This window comes from Macaca fascicularis, chromosome 5 (assembly GCF_037993035.2).
Source record: "Macaca fascicularis isolate 582-1 chromosome 5, T2T-MFA8v1.1".
Classification (NCBI taxonomy): Eukaryota; Metazoa; Chordata; class Mammalia; order Primates; family Cercopithecidae; genus Macaca; species Macaca fascicularis.
This window is the reverse complement of record NC_088379.1, coordinates 64,812,052-64,833,133: the sequence shown is the minus strand read 5'-3', so window position 1 is coordinate 64,833,133 and position 21,082 is coordinate 64,812,052. Positions and strand designations below refer to the sequence as shown.

The following is a 21,082-nucleotide window of genomic DNA, read 5'->3' as shown; positions in this document are numbered from 1 at the left end:
TGCTACAAGCTCCTATGACTTTCTCTTTAACTCTGTGTTTACAGGCGAAGCTTTCACTTTGTCTTTGTAGCTGCCAGCGCAGCTGATTTCTCTGCTCCACTGCGAGCCTTCCGCAATAAGCTGTGGAACAGGGCTGCCTTCGGCCATGAGTTAGTATAAGGAAATTTGGTCTGAACGCCATGACTGTCCTCCGACTCTGGTCACCACCTTAAACACATGGCCAATGGTCTCCCTATCTGTAGTACATTTGGCCGGCCAGCCAACACCAAAAGAGGGCTATTCTAATTCACAGAGAGCTCTCAGCATTCCATGGGTTATCTTGACTTCCTAATTCCCCGGCAAAGCCTTTCCTAAAGTTCTTTAACATGCATTCCAATGGGGTGGGTTTCCATGCTTTTTCTCCCTTTCCCTCCCAGTTATGACACTGCACATTCACCTTTCTTTTCATTTTAGACCAATCAGACCTGGTTGGTCCTACACTTTGCTTGGATAGATGCTGGGATTGCTTCAAGGTCTGAGCTTTCATAATAGTGCTGTTATGAATATGGATGTGCAAATATCTCTTTGAGATCCTGATTTAATTGTTATGGATAAATATCCAGAAGAGGGATTGCTGCATCACATGGTAATCTTATGTTAATTTTTTTGAGAAACCTCCACACTGTTTTCAGTAGTGCCAATTTTTTAAACAAACCTCATCACTCAGTTCCTTTGGAAGGAGGTATGTGCCACAAGATACATTTCCTCTATTATTAATGCATACTCATGCAAGTGTGCGTGTGTGTGTATTTGACTTAGTACATATAATAAGAATTAAAATAACATCTTTGCACAGTAGTGGAGAAAGAGACTGTTAAAAAATATGGAAACCAGACTCTTCATTTATAATATTTGCATCACTAATATGGATTCTTAGGAAAACTAGTGTTATTTGTCTACGTATCTTTAATTTTATATTTTTATAGTTCTGCTAAATAACTTGTATTTATTCCAGGCAGCTTTTCTGTTTAGTCATGAGGATTTATTTACCTGACTATGAGCACAAAGGAAAAGTTGCTTGTTATTGGGAAGATGTTATGTATTTCTCTCAACTATGTAATCTAACATAAAACATTTTTTCATGTTCTTATTGGACGTTTACATATTCCCTGGTAAAATTCCTGTTTAGATCTTTTAAACATTTTTTGATTAGGTTATTTGTCTTTTTAACATTGAGCTGTAAGCTTTTTTTTTTTTTTTTTTTTTTTTTTTTTTTTGAGACGGAGTCTCGCTCTGCCGCCCAGGCTGGATTGCAGTGACTGGATCTCAGCTCACTGCAAGCTCCGCCTCCCGGGTTCACGCCATTCTCCTGCCTCAGCCTCCCGAGTAGCTGGGACTACGGGCGCCCGCCACCTCGCCCGGCTAGTTTTTCGTATTTTTCAGTAGAGACGGGGTTTCACGGTGTTAGCCAGGATGGTCTCGATCTCCTGACCTCGCGATCCGCCCGTCTCGGCCTCCTAAAGTGCTGGGATTACAGGCTTGAGCCACCGCGCCCGGCCAGCTTTTTTTATATATTTTTTATATAAGTCACTTATCAGGTATGTAACTTGCAAATATATACCTCAAACTCTTGTTTCTCTGTTGACTTTATTGATGGTGTTCTTTGATGGGCGAAAATCTTAATTTTGATGAAACGTAGTTTATCAATTTTATTTTGGTTGCTTCTGCTCCTGGTGTGATATTTGAAAACCTTGCCAATTCAGTGTTCCAAAACATTTTACTGTGCTATATATACAATTGTTTTTGGTGCTTTGAAATATTAATGAATTCATCCTGCCATCAACCCCATGAGGTTGATAATACTGTGACCACCACTGCAATTTCATTATTGAGGAAGTTGAAACAAATAAAGCCCAAGTAACATGTCCAACCCCACATTGTCATGTAGTGGTTTCTCAGAGACTCGAATCAAGGGTATCTGGATCCAGAGTGCCAGCTCTTAACCACCATGTTATGCTGACTCTTCTATTTGGGCTACAGATATTTTCAAAATATAATATTCCCTATTTTCCACTCAGGTAGCTATATATTAATTATAATTTTATTAGAAATGTATAATTTAAAATATGTAGAATTATTATTCCAGTTATGTATCACTTCATGACAAATTGTTTCCAAATGTCAAGCCTTAAAACAACTGTAATAATTTTATTATCATTGCTCAGAGTTTGGGGGTGTTGGTTGGGCTAAGGTATGTGTTCCTTCCACAGAGTTTCTTATGTAGCTACTTTCCTATGGTGCCTTGGTCTATAATTATCTGAAGGTCATTCGCTTACATACTTAATGATTCAGGTTGAAGGGATAAAAGTGCTCGTGGGCTACCAGGATTTCTTAGGCATATATTTTTGTCTGTCTGCCAAATTGTCATTTATTACGGGGACTACAGATTGAGTTAAGAAGGAGTGGAGAGAAAAGGAAACATGCAAACAAAATATCCAAAACGAAGGAGAGAAAGAGAGATAGGATATGTTGTGTTTCCAACAGAACTTTGAAAGTTAAGCTGCATTATTTCCACTACATCATTTTTGTTGAGACGGCTACAAGGTCTGCTAAACTTCGAAGGGAGGGTATGTAACTTGACGGGATAATTTTCAAAGTGTTTATAGTCATGTCACCAAATCACAATCAATATGAACTTTTGAAGAAGACAGCAGAAGTTGTTAAGCTATTGTAATATTCATAAAATATTAAAAATAATAGAACAAAATATGACAATTTTGTGAATTTAGATATCTTCAGTTCTTGCAATTTTTTTAAACATTGTATTTTATGTATCCATAGGTCTTTTAAACCTGGAATAAGTGTTCTAAAAAAAGCTGCAAATGAATAAAATTGCATGTGAGAAACATGATCAATTCAAGTTTTTTGAATAACACTAATGAATTAATAATGAGATGCTAATTTTTCAAACTTCCTGTATTGATTTTATGTTTATTTTACAAATTAATTTTTAAACCTCATAAATAACACATGAAAATATTGTAAAATGTTAAATACTGCACAATTCTGTAGAAAAAAATCTAAAATTCCCATCCTTGGATTTATGTGTAGTCGTCTAATTTCTTTCTTTCTTTTCTCTTTTTTTTTTTTTTTGATGCAAGTTTACATGTATTTTATGTTATTTCATTGCAAGGAAGACTTTTTTTCTGGAAACTACTTTTTCTATTTAGCAGTGGAATAAACTGTTCCCTGCAATGGCTACACTCATACATTTGTTGGAGCTATATGTGTTCATTGACTGGAGCCAATAGAGTGCTGGAGGAAATATTCTGTTCATATGTGTGCTTATGTGGAAGGATTTCTGCATGACAGATTTCTAGATGTAGAACTTCAGTTTCAAACTGTATATTGACATTTTATTTTAGAAGGTTATTTTGCATTATACTCCCTCAAAAATAGATATCTCAGGTTTTTATAGGTTGCAAATCTCTATAGCATTAATTTATTGGCATGTTTCTATTTTCCTGAGCACCATTTACTTTATAATCATTTATATGTTTTTGGCAATTTTTACTTTGAAGTGCACATTTATAGCTACATTAAGTTTTATATTGGAATATTTCTCTTTTTTGGTTGGTGATTGTAGTACTTACTAAACAATAGATACCCATCTTTTAAGTGTGTTGTAGAATAGGTTTAATGTGAATTAATTCAGGCTTATAAGAATGATAAAACAATATTATTAACGTTTGCCACCTTATTATTCCTGCTTTTCTGTATCAATATCTGGATGATTTGTATAAAATATTCTGTTGTAAACACTTCCTATAATTTTTTTAACATCAGTGTTTTAGTGTATGTGTGTCTGTGTATTACATGATTTATAAATACATATACAAATACAAATCTATATATTTAGTGATCTATATATAGTGATATATATGTGTGTATACACACACACACACACATAGTGATATATATTTAAATCATGCCTTAGGCTCAAAAATATTTGTTGGGAAACTTGTTTAATGATGAGATTTCTGGTTAAAAAAGACACGTGGGTTTTTGTCAATCCTGATCACTTTGATCACAAAGTACTTCACTGATGTGCAGATTAAAGGTGCATGGCTTGATTTAGCTATTTTCCACAAAATGTATAAATGTTTTGTATTCTTTGTACATATCTTTTTGTTATGTTAAAAATTTAGTGTTGCCATATTATATTTATAGGAGGGAAGGATCAAAAGACTGTGGAAAAGAGAAAAAAATTAGACATGATCATTTAAAGTATAGTATGTAGAATAATAATTATTATTTCAAACTGTCTTCAATAAACACATTGAATTTCCCAACATAGCTATTAGATAGTAAAGTGATGCTGTGTCTTGTTTCAAAAGAAATGGACATGTATATATGCATGTATGTTTAGCAAGATTGAAAATTGACTAAGTCCCTTTAGAATGCATTTCCTATATTATCACAAACTAAAATTAAGAACTTACATTTGCTATGAAAGGTCAAAAATGAGAATAAAACCAATATGAAATTTAGGATTGTTTTTCCTAACTCTGTTAAGAATGATGATAATATGTTGATGAGAATTGCACTGAATTCATAGCTTGCTTTTGGCTGTATGGTCATTTTCATAAAATTGATTCTACCCATCCATGAGCATGGGAGATGTTTCCATTTGTTTGTGTCGTCTATGATTTTTTTGACAGTATTTTGTAGTTTTCTTAGTGGACGTCTTTCACCTTCATGGTTGACTATATTTCTAAGTATTTTATGTTTCTTTTTTCTTTTTAAGTCAGCTGTTGTAAAAGGGTTGAATTCTTGATTTGGTTCTCAGTTTGAAGTCTGCATAGCCAAAGCAAGAGTAAGCAAAAAGAACAAATCTGGAGGTATCACATTCCCCAACTTCAAACAACTACAAGGCTGTAGTTACTGAAACAGGGTGGCTCTGGTATAAAAACAGGTATGTCGACCAACGGAACAGAATCCAGAATCCAGAAATAAAGCCAAGTACTTATAGCTAACTGATCTTTGACAAAGCAAACAAAAACATAAAGTGGAGAAAGGACACCCTATTCAACTAATGGTGCTGGGATAATTGACAAGCCACATGTAGTAGAATGGTACTGAATCCACATTTCTCGACTTATTAAAAAAAAATCTACTTAAGATGGATGAAAAAATCAAATCTAAGACCTGAAACAATAAAAACTCTAGGAGATAATATCAGAAAGTCTCTTCTAGACATTGGCTTAACAAGGACTTCATGACCAAGAACCCAAAAGCAAATGCAACATAAACAAAGATAAATAGATGTGACTTAATTAAACTAAAAAGCTTCTGCGTGGCAAAAGAAATGATCAGCTGATTAAACAGATAACAATTTTGTGAATTTAGATATCTTCAGTTCTTGCAATTTTTTTAAACATTGTATTTTCACAGAGTGGGAGAAAATATTCACCAACTATGCACCTGACAAAGGATTAATATTCAGAATCTATGAAGAGTTCCAACAAATTAACAAGAGAAAAACAAACAATAACATTAAAAAGTAGGCTGATCATGAATTGACAGTTCTCAAAAGAAAATATACAAATGTCCATAAAACATAAAAAGATGCTCAACATCAGTAATTTTCATGGAAATGCAAATCAAAACCACAATGCAATACTACTGTCCTCCTGTAAGAGTGAGCATCATTAAAAAAAACATATTGGCATGGATGTGATAAAAGGGAACACTTTTACACTGCTGGTGGGAATGTAAACTAGTACAACCACTATAGAAAACAGTATAGAGGTTCCTTAAAGAACTAAAAGTAGATCTACATTTTTACCCAGATATCCTACTACTGGGTATCTACCCAGAAAAAAAGAAGTCATTATATGCAAAGACTCTTGCACACACATGTTTACAGTAGTACAATTCCCAACTGTAAAAAGATGGAACAAAACTAAATGTCTATCCACCAATGGGTGGATAAAGAAAATGTGATACACATACACTCACACACACACACACACACACACACACACACACACACACAGGCACACTTGGAATACTACTCAGCCACAAAAAGGAACAAAATAATGCCATTAATGGCAACCTGGATTGAATTGGAGACCATTATTCTAAATGAAGTAATTGAGGATTAGGTAAGCAAACATTGGATGTTCTCACTTGTAAGTGGGAGCTAAGCTATGAAAACGCCAAGGCTTAAGAGTAATATAATGGACTCTCAGGACTCTTGGAAAAGTTGGAATGGGAAGAGAGACAAAAGACTACATTTTGGGTGCTGTGTACACTGCTTGGGTGATGGGTGTGCCAAAATTTCAGAAATCACAACTGAAGAAATTATCCATCTAATCAACCACCACCTGTTCCCTCAAATTTATCGAAATAATTTAAAATATGGGAATAAAATCAACTGATGAACATTTTTAAATGACCAGAAAAAATGGGTAAACTGAGGCTCAGGGTGAAAGATTGATCCAGCAGAAGGTTGGGACTGGACCCCAGCTCTCCTGACTTTTAGTCCGGTGTTCTCTTCACCACTCACTCACTAATTTCTACATTTCTAATTTTTTTTTTTTGGACAAAGATGTCTTGATTTTGTCGATATCACATGGAAAGCCTGAATTGGCTCATAGAACCAAAGACTTAGTAAAATAGTTCAATATTACTGTAGGAAGCAGGTAGCAGTAGCTATATTTCTAATTCCACATACATTCTGCTGGGGAAATGAGGAAAGCTCTAAAATAATAAATATTTTGCCACAAGTTTTGGGAAAAAAACTGACGCTGAAGCAGTATGCACTGTAAAGGCCAAGCAGCACTACTCATCTCAAAATATTAAAAAGAAGAGAGAGGTTTTTAATACAATTCAAATGTTTAATAATTCCTTTAACAGCAGTTAAAAGATGAGAATCCTGCTCAAAATGAAGCCAAGTAATCCGAGTATTTGCAAAACAGAACCAATACTGTCAGTGGACTTCTTAATATTCTTGTGTTTAAGTAAAATGCGTGAAATGTACTTAAACACTGTAAAAATTGTTTCAGGTAACCTGTGAATGGGAGCAACAAATTTCAATACAAGCTCGACAAATTTAAATATCAGTTCGTATGGCTTTATACTATTTAATATTTTTACCAATATTTTCCCTCTTGACATAAAGTATTTCTAATCGTTAAACAGGTATTAAATCTCTGAAAACAAGTTTTTATTTGACAAAGTAAGTAAATTTTAAACAGATTTTCTGTCACAGAAAGAAAGGAATCTATGACCACTACTGCCATTCCATCGGTGAGGAAGTTGAAGCAAATAAAGCCCAAGTAACTTGTCCAACCCCACATCATCATGTAGTGCTTTCTCAGAGACTCGAATCAAGGGCATCTGGATCCAGAGTGCCAGCTCTTAACCACCATGTTATGCTGACTCTTCTATTTGGGCTACAGATATTTTCAAAATATACTATTCCCTATTTTCCACTCATGTAGCTATATATTAATTATAATTTTATTAGAAATGTATAATTAAAAATATGTAGAATTATTATTCCAGTTATGTATCACTACATGACAAATTGTTTCCAAATGTCGAGCCTTAAGACAACTGTAATAATTTTATTATCATCGCTCAGAGTTTGGGGGTGTTGGTTGGGCTAAGATATGTGTTCATTCCACAGAGTTTTTTATGTAGCTACTTTCCTATGGTGCCTTGGTCTATAATTATCTGAAGGTCATTCGCTTACATACTTAATGATTCAGGTTGAAGGGATAAAAGTGCTCGTGGGCTACCAGGATTTCTTAGGCATATATTTTTGTCTGTCTGCCAAATTGTCATTTATTACGGGGACTACAGATTGAATTAAGGAGGGGTGGAGAGAAAAAGAAACATACAAACAAAATATCCAAAAAGAGGGAGAGAAAGAGAGATAGAATATGTTGTGTTTCCAACAGAACTTTGAAAGTTAAGCTGCATTATTTCCACTACATCGTTTTTGTTGAGACAGCTACAAGGTCTGCCAAACTTCCAAGGGAGGGGATGTTACTTGACAGGATAATTGTCAAAGTGTTTATAGTCATGTCACAAAATGCTTTAAAGAGATTTTCTGTCACAGAAAAAAAAGGAATCTTGCATCATAACCTTTCTTGCTGGAATAAACTGAAGAAGTCCCATCTATCTGGTTTCCCAGCTTCAAGACTCAAATACAGCTAATCTCTTTATCCCTTCTTTCCAGTTCTAGCACATTTCCAGAAATAAAACATACAACATTTTATGATGGTAAATATCACAGTTGCAACACAGGCCAGCAGGAACCCAATCACATCCAAAGGGTGGTACTGGAACCAGGTGAGGTCGTGGACTGCAATCCGAGGGTGCTTGGCTCCTTTATGGTGCCTGACAAATTCAGTCCAGAAGACTGCCCAACCTTTACTGGTTGATCATGACAAATTCTTGATAACTTCATAGTGTTCTCTTTATATCTGAAGGATTAACATAGAGATATCAAAATTGAAAGTAAGTTTATTTTCTTGAGCATATCAAGTCCATGTAAGGTTTTTATTTTTATTTTATTTATTTATTTATTTATTTATTTATTTATTTATTTATTGAAACAGAGTCTCACTCTGTTGCCCAGGCTGGAGTGCAGCGGTGAATGCTCAGCTCACCGCAACCTCCACCACCCGTGGTGTCAAGAGGTTTTCCTGCCTCAGCCTCCCAAGTAGCTGGGATTACAGGCTCACGCCACCATGCCTGACTACTTTTTGGATTTTTAGTAGAGAGAGACAGGGATTTTCCATGTTGGCCAGGCTGGTCTCGAACTCCTGACCTCAGGTGATCCACCCGCCTCGGCCTCCCAAAGTGCTGGGATTACAGGCATAAGCCACTGCGCCCGGCACATGACAGGTTTTTAAAGTGACAAATGATTCAAAGTAAATGACATATAATTGACATAGAATTTGTGCAATTTAGTTTGAGTCATCATAGAAACTTTGGCTTTTACATTGGAATTTTATCACTGACAAATTTTATAAAGTAAAACGTAAAGTCAGGAAAATTAATTTCTTACAGGCAAAACAAATATAAGCCATTTTATTATTATTTTTTTGTTTGTTAATTTTTAGCTTTTGTGGGTATTTACCAGGTGTATATATTTATGGGTTGCATGAGATGTTTTGATACAGGCTGCAATGTGAAATGATCACATCAAGGATAATAAGGTATCCTTCCCTTAAACATTTATCCTTTGTGTTATGAACAATCCAATTATACTCTTTTAGTTCTCAAACAGGCATATGAGAACGTGGGCAACGTCATGAACAATTTTAAGTACCTTAGGAAACATATGAAGATACAATTTGAGAATTATCATCTTTAAGTTCCAAAAAGGAATTGTGTCACGCTGAGTGAAATGCCTCAAAGCTAGTCACTCTGCTTCTATCCTACCTTTTGTCTCCTACTGTTTCCTACCCAGTAACCAAAATGATATTTTTGAAACAAAAGTCAGATTTTGCCACTCCCCTAATTAAGATTTTTGCCTGACTTCTCATCATATTAAGAATAAAATCCAACTCTGTTATTTGGCCTACAGGACCCTGCAATGTCAAACACTGGCAAGCTGTTCTCCTAACAGTTTTGCCATACACGCTAGGTCTTCTAGAGACATTGGCCTTCTATTTTTCTTTAGGGTACCAAGTGTTCTCACCATAGCATCTTTACACATTTTGCCCCCTCTCTCATACTCCTGGAACATTCTTTCTTACAACAACCCAAGGCATGCTTCTATCTCTTTTTGAGGCTTCCCTCTAAGTGTTACCTCTAAGAGAGGCTTTTCCTGGCCACACTCTGATGTGGCTTTTCCTGGCCACACTCTAGGATTTTCTCTATTGTTTTATGCTTATTTTGATATTTGATTCCTATAATTTTAAGTACATTATATATCCTATAAAATAAACCTTTAAATATTAAAGCCAAAAGATAAATATACATAAACTAAGTGAATAGGTCAAAAGTGTAAGATCATCTTGAACATTATCTTGAAGAGAAGATACCAATTTACCTACTCTTCAGATCATGGTGTAGGATATCACAACCTGCCTAGAATAACTCTCTTGTCCTGAACCATTTAGTCACTAGTTTTGTCCTCCAATTAAATACTAGCCTGACTTCAAATATCATACATTAGTTTTCTTTGTTTATGTAGCTGAATTATATAACATATATTCATTAGAATCTATTTTTTAAAACTTTTGTGTAGCAGTTGTTGGTTCATACCATTGCTGTGTAGTATTTTGTTGATGGCTAAACCACAGATTATGTCATCGTTTTATGAGCAATAGACATTTGGTTTACTAACAATTTTTGAACAATATTAATAATTCTCTCACAAACATTCTGGTGTATGAAATGCACGAGTTCTTTGCCCCGCCTCACAAAATGTGCGACAGCTGTGTGACTCATCTGTTCAGTCACCATGCATGTTCAAGCCCGTTACGGGAGAGGGAGCACGCAGACAGGCAAGTGCAGGAGCCTGGGCGAGCGCCCCTGGGATCTGGCGCCACGGCAGCATACAGGGGTGGGAGTCTGCAACTCCTGAAGCCCAAGTGGGCATGTGTTAGTGTACTCTTTTAGCCTTGCCATATACTGATGGCTTAAGTGTTAACCAGTTCAGCGTCCTGTAAGTACTCAAGTCCTTGTCCAGCATCCGAGAAGAATCAGGTCACATATGGACTTGGAGGATAAATGCAGGGATTTTACTGAGTGGTGGAGGTGGCTCTCAGTGGGATGAGTGGGGAGCCAGAATGGTGATGGAGTGGGAAGATGATCTTCCTCTGGAGTTTGGTCATCCAGCATCCAATCTCCTCTCCTCTCCAACCGTCTTCAGCTGAACTACTCTCGATATTCAGAAACTCCTTCTCTTCTCTCTGATGCACCATTCTGCCATTCTTCTGCTCTTCTGTTCGTGCCGGGGTGTTGGGGTTTGTATGGGTACAGAATAGGGGTGTGTGGTGGGCAAACAGCAACTCTGGGCCTCAGAAAAAGAATGTATCTTCTCATTTAGGGTAAGAATTTTCAGGCTTGAGGGTGAGACATTTGCAGGGAAACCAACCACTTCTACCCAGTATTTTCCTGTTTCCTGTCCATGTCATATACAGCACTAGGTTTCCATATGTATACATATCTGTTGGGTATATAATTGAAAGTAGAATTGCTGAGATAAAAGTGCATGCATAATTACAATTCACTTCTTGACTTTGTGGGGGTTTTTTTGAATTTTTAATATTTAAACTTTTATTTATTTATTTAATTTATTTTTGGAAACAGTTTTGCTCTTGTTGCCCAGGCAGGAGTGTAATGGCATGATCTTCGCTCACTACATCCTCCAACTTCTGGGTTCAAGCAATGGCTTATGCCTGTAATCCCAGTACTTAAGGTAACCAAGGTGGGTGGATCATCCGAGGTCAAGAGTTTGAGACCAGCCTGACCAACATGGTGAAACCCTGTTTGTACCAAAAATACAAAATTGGCCGGGCATGGTGGTGCATGCTTGTAATCCCAGTTACTGGGGAGGCTGAGACACGACTAAATTTTTTTGAAGTGTGTTTTCTTAATTGCCAAAATTAAAGATATTTTAGTTATTTTTTTAAAAAATCTCCCTTTCTTCCATTAAGTCTGGATCATATATTGTTTATGATATTGAATCTTTTCAAATTTACTGAGTCTTGATTTCTAGCCCACCACGTCACTTTAAATAATTATTAACAATTCAATATGCTCTAAGAAAATGTGTCTTCCAGTTGATATACATAATACATATATGTGCATATATGTATATATGAATGCGTGTGTGTGTGTATCATGTTACATTATAAGATTCCATTTGTTAACTGTGTTCTTCTAATGTTTTCTGTAATTTCTCATTATTTTCTCCTCTTTTTAAAGTCTGTTTAGATTTAATGAAAGTATCTGTATATTTGCATTTAAATAAAACACCTTATTTTATATTTCTTTTATATTGGTCCAACCTGTTTTATGGTACAATCTGTTATAAAAGCATTCCTTTAGGTGATACCTTTCTTACATAAAAACATTATTGATAGTAGTTATAAATGCTGAGTTGATGGGAGCTGGACTGGGTAGACATTTGGCACGCTGTATCCTTTGGAGTATAAATAAGTCAATTATTAAAATTTTAATTTATTAAAATTAAATTTTTGTACTTCAAATCCATCATTAAAAAAGTAAAAAGTTAGCACACCAAGAATGAAACACAATATTTGAAAATTATATATCTAAGATTATATTCATGATATATAAATAGTTCTTAAAAGTCAATAATGGGGGCCGGGCGCGGTGGCTCAAGCCTGTAATCCCAGCACTTTGGGAGGCCGAGACGGGCGGATCACAAGGTCAGGAGATCGAGACCATCCTGGCTAACACGGTGAAACCCCGTCTCTACTAAAAAATACAAAAAAAAAAAAAAAAAAACCTAGCCGGGCGAGGTGGCGGGCGCCTGTAGTCCCAGCTACTCAGGAGGCTGAGGCAGGAGAATGGCGTGAACCCGGGAGGCGGAGCTTGCAGTGAGCTGAGATCCGGCCACTGCACTCCAGGCTGGGCGACAAAGCAAGACTCTGTCTCAACAACAACAACAACAACAACAAAAGTCAATAATGGGACAAGTAGCAAAGTTTAAAAATGTTTCAAGGATTGGAATAGACATTTTTCCAAAGAAGATATATGATCAGTAAACACATATAACAATGCTCCACATTTTTAGCTGTAATGAAAATTCAATCGAAAACCACGAGAGAACATTTCACACCCACTAAGAAGGCTATAACAAAAAGATAATAACACATATCGACCACAGTGTGGAGGAATTGGAACCCTCTTGCTTTGTTGGTGGCAATGACAAAAATAACAAGTACTTTGGAAAACAGTTTAGCTGTTCTTCATAAACATACAGTTCCCACATGAGCCAGCAATTCCACTTATAGTATCAATCCCAAAGAAAAACATGTTTATGCAAAAACATGTGTAGCAATGTTCCTAGTAGCCACAATTGGAAACAAAAGGCCAATGAAGTGATAAGTGAACAAAGAAAATATGGCATATCCATACTATAAAATATTATACTGCTGCAAAAAAAATGAAAATACACACTACAACGTGAATGAATCTAAAAACCAAAAAAAAAAAAAAAAAAAAAAACCCAAAAATTATGCTCAGTGAAAGAAGTCACTTATAAAACACCCTAAACTGTATGATTCCAGATGGCTTCATGACTTATAAACATTCTAAATATATTGGGATTTTACACTTTAAATAGGTGGGTATTAAGTCATGGAAATCACATGTAATTATTAAACCTGTTACAATAAGGGAAACAATAAAAATAAATTTTTCATCAAGAAAGTACTTATGCTTTTAGAGATTTTAGATATTTAATTAAAATATTTTATCATGTTCCTTTAAGTTTATCCTTCCTTTCTACTGTGGATTGATTATATGATTTTTTTAAAAAAACTGTCTGTTTAGGAAAAGAAGAAGTCAAATTGTCCCTGTTTGCAGATGACATGACTGTATATTTAGAAAACCCCAAGATCTCAGCCCAAAATCTCCTTAAGCTGATGAGCAACTTCAGCAAAGTCTCAGGATACAAAATCAATGTGCAAAACTCACAAGCATTCTTATACACCAGTAACAGACAAACAGAGAGCCAAATCATGAATGAACACCCATTCACAATAGCTTCAAAGAGAATAAAATACCTAGGAATCCAACTTACAAGGGATGTAACTCTTCAAGGAAAACTACAAACCACTGCTCAGTGAAATAAAAGAGGACATAAACAAATGGAAGAACATACTGTGCTCATGGATAGGAAGAATCAATATGGTGAAAATGACCATAGTGTCCAAGGTAATTTAGAGATTCAATGCCATTCCCATTAAGCTACCAATGACTTTCTTCAAAGAATTAGAAAAAGCTGCTTTAAAGTTCATATGGAACCAAAAAAGACCCTTACAAAAGATGTAAGTGAAAGCTGTGTGGTGTGTGTGACTTCAGACTGAAAAAAAATTAAACAAAATTACTAGTTGGACTAAAGAAAAAGTGCAATCTAAATAAAATATGCAAAAAAAAAAGAAGCAAAGAAAAGAGATGAACATGTAAGAATGTGTTCTCCTAAGTGCAGTCACAGAATGTGAAATGTGAGATGTGCAAGGCAGCAGGCAATGGGGTGGTGGTGGTGCTAGGATTGCGGAAGGACAGGTCACACTACATCATGAAATGTGTCATCACATTATGATTAAGATTAGGAATTTAATCCTACAGAAAATGCAGAGTCCCTGGTGATAGCAGAAGAGCTGTTATTTTTAGTGACATATGAAATAACCCTGCATAAAAAGAAAGAACAGGTGTAAAGTTATAGAAATAGGAGACAAAGAGACAATCTATGAAGTTGCAAACAATTCTGTGAGACATAATAACACCTGGAATAAAAATACTCTGATTCTTAAAATAAAGAATGTGAATGTATATCATAAAATGCCAACAATTATAACTTATTATTTTCCCCATAGGAATGGAAAATAAATATAAAGAAGTTTCATTTTATTTTTAAGTTTTTCCATAACACATTTCCAATAACCTTATTTCATGATTAATAATTAATGCTCTAATGGGCTCTTACTAATATATTCAGTATTTGTACTCCAGAGTCATATCAAGAAGGTCAATCTGGGGTATCCACTTGTATACCTGAGTACTGAGTCCTAAGGCATGTAGTCTATTCCCGTCAAATCTCCACACAACCGGTTACAATAAAGAAAATATCTTATTCCATGAGTAGAACTCCAAAGTTACAGAATGTTAGAACACTAATGTTATTAAGAATGAGATCAGGGATGTTGGGTAATAAAATTACTCAAAGACTGATGTAAATAGAATGCCAACACTTCATTTTCTTAACTTCTGTAATTAATTAAACATGTAAGGAAATCAGGATTTTTCCAAATAATAACTTGGAAAAAATGAGATTATAGATGAAAAGTTTAAGTATTTAGAAAATTGTTAGGCTTTTTGAAAGAAGACCCATGTGTGGCCAACCATCATTTGAAAAAAACTTAACATCACTGCTCATTGGAGAAATGCAAATCAAAATCACAATAGATACTATTTTGCACCAGTCATAATGGCTATTATAAACTCAAAAGGTAGTACATGCTAGTGAGATTGTGTAGAAAGAGGAATGCTTATACTCTGTTAGTGGGAGTGTAAGTTGGTTCAATCATTGTGGAAGACAATGTGGCACTTCCTCAGAAACCTGGAGGCTAAAATACAATTCAACTCACCAATCTCATTAATGGGTATATAGGCAAAGGATGAAGAATGATTCTCTTATAAAGGCACATACACATGTTTATTAATAGCAGTAGTATTCACAATAGTAAAGATATGGAATCAATCTTAATGCCCATCAATGATTTACTGAATAAAGGAAATGGAATGGTATACATATACACCATGGAATATTATGCAGTCATAAAAAAACCACAAGATTTCGTATTTTACAGGTACATAGATGGAGCTGGAGGCCGTTATCTGTAGCAAACTAGCATAGAAAGAGAAATCCAAATATCACATGTTCTCACCATGAAGTGTAAGCTAAAAGATGAGAACACATGGAAACATAGCAGGGAACAACATACACTGGGGTGTATTGGTGGGTGGAGGGCAGGAGGAGAGAGAAGATCGGGTGAAATAACTAATGGGTTCTGGTCATAATGCCTGGATGATTAAACAATCTGTAAAACAAACCCCCATGACACAGATTTATCTATGTAAGAAACCTGTTCCTGTAGGCCTGAACTTAAAATGAAAGTTAAAAAATAAAATAAATTTAATTTTAAACACATAAAAATTCTAAAACATTATAGACATGAAAAAAATTTAAATAGTCATTATAATTCTAGTGAGAATAAGCAGTAACAATTTAGTAATGACCTATATTATGTTTATTTTGTTTTATGTATTTTATACTAGTTTTCATCTTCCACATTGAATATTAATGTATTCATTTTTTAAGTAACAGAGGAAGTATTTCATGTAATTCTGCTTGTCTATTGGTTATTATATTAGAGTTTTGTGTCCTTTGATTGACAAAAAAGGAAGTTGATAAAATAAGCTAATTGTAAGAAATAAATTAATGCTACAAAGAGAGTGTGTATAACTTCCTTCAAATTACAAATTATCAAGCACTACTTCGAGGAGAAATTTCAAGGGACATTTTCTGAGACAAATTCAGAGTATTATCAGTATTGCTAATTTTGGTTGCTGTTTCAGCATTGAAATGAGGAACCTTTTGGTATCATAAATAAAGATAGAGCTGTTGAATAAATTCAAAATTGTGTTTTTCTGAATTTGATTAACTGATTGTTAACACTTAGACAAAGTGTTACAAAGTGTTAACAACAGTGATGAATATGTTCTACTATAGCTAAGACATTTTTATGTTTAAATTACTAATTATGGAACTCCCAAGCAATCCTCATAAACTGAACAATAATTTACAGTGTTTAACTTTTACTATATCAATATTAAAATAACTGAGATTTCAGCAAAAAAAGTTAGTATAGGTCATTACAAGGAGACTATATCAGATAGGGAACTAAAAAGTAATTGACAAATACACAAATGTCACCATTTTATTCTATACAGAAGAAATTATGTTTCCTACTATGTTCTATGGAGGGAACATCTGAACCTGTTCCCCCACCTGGCTTCCTTCTCTTTGACTCCTTCCTGTAATTCCTTCTGCTGCCTCCATTGGGAGGAGTTGTTAATCTGATAGTGCTGACTCCTTGTGGGACTATATTTTATACAGCACAGCATCCACCTTCAGGTCAGGATCTATCCCCATCCTTTCTCTTTAATCTTCCTGCTTCAGACATTGACTGGACCCAGTTCAGCAAGGGAGGCTGCTTTTACTCTTTCTCTAAATCTACCTGGCTGGTGGGAACGTGGACTAAGTCTGTCAGCCTAGGCCATTCTTTCTCTGAGTCATACCCGGAACATCACTCAGATAAGCCTCATCCAAAATGTACAGAAACTATGTGAGGCTGGATTACATGGCAAGCTTAAACTGCATGATGCATGTTAGACATTTGCATATAGTATATGTTTTTAATCATTCCTTCATTTAAGATGTTGGATTACTTCCAATGTTAATTTTATGAATATTTTCCATAAATATTAAGTACACACATCTTGACTTATTTTTTCTCAGTATGATTACATGAGACTATATTGTGAAACCGGTGGTTATTTGCATTTTTAAATCACTAGAAACATTTTGCCAAGTGTCTTCTTCTCTTAAAATATACACACATATTCTGACAATCTAATATTTAATTGAAAAGGAAACAACTTTGGTTAATAATTGTTCTACATAATAAACAATTAGAGAACCAATTTTACAACCATTGATTTTCATTTAAATCTTTCTGCAACTTAGTAACAACACTTACTCTTAGTAATTATCACTGTTTACTACTGGTCATCCTTTTTCTTGTCCTTCTACACTTCCTACTATCTTCTGCCTCCTATTAGCACTATCACTTTCCCTTAATGTGAATAGGGAAATCTTTCAATAGTAAGGTAGGGTGGCATAGAATTTTTATCAGTCTTACCTCAGCTTTAGTCTCTTTCAAAAATTATAAAGCACATAGAATTTGCATTCAGCATAGATATTATATTTTAACCATGGAATAAATTCTCAGTTTGATATAGACAAAAATCTTAAGAGATTGCTTAATAATGTACTAAAGAATGCTTACTTTCTACATATGTCTTAAAAGTATGATATTAATTTAAAATGTATGAGGGTCCTGTGTTCCTTTGAAAAGAATATCATCTTCTAAGTAGAATTCTTTCCTTATTGTAAACTAAGTTTACTACTATACAGATACAAGTGATAGAAACTATTTGGTATTTATAATAAGTGCATCGTTCATTTTCTCCATCCTTCTCTGTAGGGAGCTTTGGTGTCTAGACACAAGTTCCACCAGGAGGCTGTACTGAGTTGCTCACCATAAGACTGAAAACACCTTCTGTAATAGGGCATGTTTCTGATCTAAGATGTAAAACTCTGGTATCTCAGAGTAGAATGAGTTACATTCTTGAATAAAATCAAGTGAACAATGGATTTGGCTGCAAATATTATTAGGGGTACACATTTATATCATTGAGTTATTCTTTTAAGTTAGAATACTTAAGATCTGCATCACTTACAGTAGAATTTTAGAATAGCTTTCTTTATTATTATTATTATACTTTAAATTCCTGGGCACATGTGCCACTTTCCCATCTTACTGGCAAAACTAGTATGTCTGTTTTTATTCAAGTCCGCAATATATCTGTCATCCACGACTTCTCAAGAGAATGTAATCTTGATGTGCTGAACAATCTGGTTCTGTTTAATGTAGAATGATACCTCAAGTGACTTGCACATGTTAGATAATTAGTAGTGTTAGTAATCATAACAAAATAACCATAATTGCAAAATTAATATTTCTCAATTATTGTATATATAACAGAGACATTTTAAGTGTTTTGTCTGTATTAACATTTTTTCCACAAAACACAATATGAAGTGGGTACTATTACTGTAAATGTAGGCATGATTATTTCTATCAACATTTTAGTTCACTTTTCCATCATCTGCTACCAGATTCCATGCAAAATTTCCCAAATGGTCTGCTCTTTTTTTCTTTGTTTCTTCTTTTAAATTACCTTATCATATATTTTCATTTCCTAACTCTTTTTAGTAGTTCTCAAATGTGCTTAATAAATAAGTTAACTCCTAATAAGTATCTGGCTCTAACTTGCCTCTCAGCATCATCTGATTCTCACTCAGCCTTTCCCGGCAAACTCAACTTAGAGTCTTGAGAACTTTCCTCAATACTTTACCTTCTTTCCTTTTTTGTGTTTTCCTGACCCCTCATTATTTCACCAATTTCTGCACATTGTTCAGCTCTCAGCTTCATTATCAGTGAGTCCAGGATACTTCCTATTATCTCCAGTGATGCTATCTTGGCATTGAATATTTCCTTGAGATAAAAGCTTTTGCACAATTTTTATTACTTACATATATTCTGTCTTTTGAAGTAGAATGCAATGTGTGTGAGGACAGAAACTGTCTAATTTTTTTTCCTCTTGCCTGTGGTTTGTGTTAAACTTTTTATAAACATTCTTTTAATGAATGACCAATACTGTCTCACGTGTTGCATAATCAAGACTTATATTTAACCAACCCTATTTTCAAAGTCTTCTTAATATCCCTCTCTATCTATAATAATGATGAAACTCACGTACTTGTGATGGTATCAGCAAGTTAACATGTACACGAGTTCTTAATGGGTATCTGCTTTACCCTGCCCACTGCCCATCTTTCTTTCTGTGTAAGTCAAACACTCTGCATGAAGTCTGTAGAATTATCCCCACTAAAATTCAAAGCCAACAAAATAAAACCAACAAAATTATCTTTACCATAGGTAGGGGTTTGGCAGGTTTGCAGTGCAGTCCTCCAACAAAATCAACATTTGGTAAGAGTGGATGAGGAAATTGAAAATCCCAGGAGTTTTGAGTAAGCCATATGTCAGCTTTCCCCATTGTCTCACATCAGGTAGTGGGTCTTCCTGAGAAGAAAAAGGAAAGAAAAGATGGATGACCCAACATAATTACATTAGGTAATTTTCTGAAAGGGATTAAAATAAGGTAGGCAAAAATGTAGGCAACATGTCTGTACTTTGAAATACATAAACATATAGTCAAATATTATAAGCATAATTTATATTTTATGTAGTATATATTTTGCTCGTGTGTATTTATAAGAAAAGCAAAGTGATAAGAGAATTTTGAGGGTCAACTACATCATAGCCAATGTCACATCAGAATACTCACAATTGTAAACAATTACTAAAATAATCTAGAGAGAAGTAAACATCCATTTCTTTACCCTTTAAAACTTCAATAGTAGCGTATAAATATTTAAACAACTCTATGAGCTCCATGATCAACTAATTCTGATGTACCCATGAAAACAGTTTTCTAAGAAATAGTCTCGTTTTCACAGTTCATTAAGCTAATCCTTTTATCTTTTATTATTCAAGTGAGTTGTGGGCTATTTTGAGAGTGTGGCTGAAATCCTTGTACTCACTACTGCTTTTCATTCATGCTAGGGTATTAATCATATTAGCTTTTAAGTAAATACATTTGCAAATTACAGATAGAAAATTTTGAGAAATTATTCAAATAGAGATTTGTATCCAACCTAAATATGGCTCATATTTTATAATACACATAGTTTCAAAAAAAAAACTATATAGATATAACAATGTTCAGACTTCAACAAGATGATTGGTCTTAAAATAAATAATTTCCAATCTTTTAGTGAAGGAATGTATAGACATTGGAAACTACAAATTACCCTTAGTGGTTTTTGCCTTTGAAATAGAGGCACTATTTCTCTCAACTGTGAAGGAAACCTTCTGGTGACATGGGGACATATTTTAATTTCAGAATAAGGAAACTGAGGTATGCAAGGAAAAATAATTTCTGCAATGTTGCATAGATAGTTGTTGTAGAAAACTGAGTAACTACTCAATCTACATGTATGCATTCAGTAAGATGTTTGTGGATGGGTCTGACTTTTTTTAAAATGAAAAAAAAATAGTAAAACAGATGTGTGATTGTTTAAAGAAATATTAGGTGCACTAATTTACAGGTTTATGACTTCCTAGAATGTTCTGTGTGAGCAATGGCCACAGGGTTTTAACTGACCTCATAATTTAAACTTTGCTATAATATTTGTACAATTGATAGATCATCTTGTGTTTTCATTTCATAAATTCACTTACAAAAAAACTCCACTACCAGCCCCGTGTTGTGGTTCATGCCTGTAATCCCAGCACTGTGGAAGGCCGAGGCAGGCATATCACTTGAGGTCAGGAGTTTGAGACCAGCCTGCTCAACATAGTGAAACCCCCTACTTACTAAAAATACAAAAAATTAGGCAAGTGTGCTG

The 21,082-nt window shown here is 34.6% G+C and overlaps 1 pseudogene; it reads right to left on the bottom strand.

Annotated features, from left to right (window-relative positions):
* Window positions 1-21,082, bottom strand: part of LOC135964400 (UDP-glucuronosyltransferase 2B4-like) — a 33,213-nt pseudogene that overhangs the window by 11,223 nt on the left and 908 nt on the right.